The sequence below is a fragment of the Otolemur garnettii genome, unplaced genomic scaffold (genome assembly GCF_000181295.1).
Source record: "Otolemur garnettii isolate 467f Iridium unplaced genomic scaffold, OtoGar3 scaffold00245, whole genome shotgun sequence".
Classification (NCBI taxonomy): Eukaryota; Metazoa; Chordata; class Mammalia; order Primates; family Galagidae; genus Otolemur; species Otolemur garnettii.
The window spans coordinates 591,640-593,276 of NW_003852640.1; the positions used below are offsets into that span (position 1 = coordinate 591,640).

At 47.5% G+C, this 1,637-nt stretch overlaps 1 protein-coding gene across 4 annotated transcripts in view; it reads right to left on the reverse strand.

Moving 5' to 3' along the window:
- HSF1 (heat shock transcription factor 1) overlaps positions 1-1,637 on the reverse strand; it is a 33,098-nt gene that overhangs the window by 22,705 nt on the left and 8,756 nt on the right. The window lies entirely within an intron of this gene.

The window sequence follows — 1,637 nt, forward strand, 5'->3', positions numbered from 1 at the left end:
AAAAAAAAAAAAAAAAGTTGTGTGTGTGTCTGGATTTTTCCCCCATAAGCCATGCTTTGTGCTAGCAGGCAGTGAAGTTTCTTGTGGGTCAGCCAGATCATTTCCAGGCTTGTTTTTAAGCCTGTTTACACTGTATTCAGAGTAGCATTTACTCTGGGACTCATAGACTGCTGTTTCCCAGCTGTTTCTTCTATGGTCTGCTAAATGCTCAAAATGCCTTCTCTCTGGCCAGTAAGAGCTCAAGTAACTCCTGGCCCCAAGTGAGCTCTGAGTCTCTCGAGCCTTATACTCCTTAACAGCCATTCTTTCTCCTGCAGCCCCAGCAATATGGCCTCACTGAGTGTGTGAGCAGCTTGCTGGGGGTCCTGCTCGGCACAGCTCCCTCCTTTTCAGTTCTTGCCCTGCAAATTCTCGCTGCCTGAGGTTCCCTGAAGTCTGGGCTGTTGAATTCTCCCTTTTTTTTTTTTGAGACAGAGCCTCAAGCTGTCCCCCTGGGTAGAGTGCAATGGCATCACAGCTCACAGTAACCTCCAACTCCTGGGCCCAAGCGAGTCTCCTGCCTCAGCCTCCCAAGTAGCTGGGACTACAGGCACCACCACAACACCCAGTTATTTTCTTTTTGTTGCGGCTGGCCTGGGCAGCGTTTGAACCCGCCACCCTTGGCATATGTGGCTGGCGCTGTAACCACTGTGATATGGGCGCCGAGCCATTGTTAGATACGTTATTAGCATATGGTATTAACTACAGCTGCTTTTGTTCAGATTTCTTTCTTTTTTACCTAGCACACTTCTGTCCCAGGGTAGCACCCAGGACATCACGTGACATTTAGGGTCATGTTTCCTGAGTCCCACTCAGCTCTGACAGCCTTTTGTACTCTCCTAGGTTTTGACAACCCTGACAGTTATTTTGTAGAACGCCCTCAATTTGGATTTGTCTGACATTTTTGTTATGTTAGCTGGAGTTCTACATGTTTGGGGAAGAAGATCAGGGAAGTCAAGTGCTGTCTCACCTCATCACACCACAGCACACAGCGTCAGCAGGGCTCCCCACTGCCACGCTGGCTGTGGTCACCTGGCTGAGGTTGTGCTGTCAGATGTCTCCAGGCTGAGTCACCCTCCCCTCCACACCAAGCTCTTCAGAAGGGTGTCACTACGTGTGACCCACACTCATAGGTGGGGAGTGCTGCGCTACTTTCTAATTTACCTCTTTATTTATATCCTCCATTTCTCAGTCTTTATATTTTTGCTTTATTTCCTTGAGTACACAAAACATTTCTATAATTGTTTTAATGGTCTTTTTACTATCCCCTCCTGTGACAAGTTAGATTTTCCCACCTATCAGCTTGTCTATTAACGTTTGCTTGTATCCTGGATGCAAATTTTGTGCCGTCGCTTGGCGTCCATAGCTCAGGGGCTGGTGGGTTCGAACCTGGATCAGGCCTGTTAACAATGACAATAATAACAACAATAACAAAAATAGTCAGGCATTGTGGAGGGCACCTGTAGTCCCAGCTACTTGGGAGGCTGAGGCAAGAGAATTGCTCAAGCCCTAGAGTTGGAGGTTGCTGTGAGCTATGATGCTAAGGCGCTCTACCAAGGGTGACACAGTGAGACTCCATATCAAAAAAAAAAAAAAAA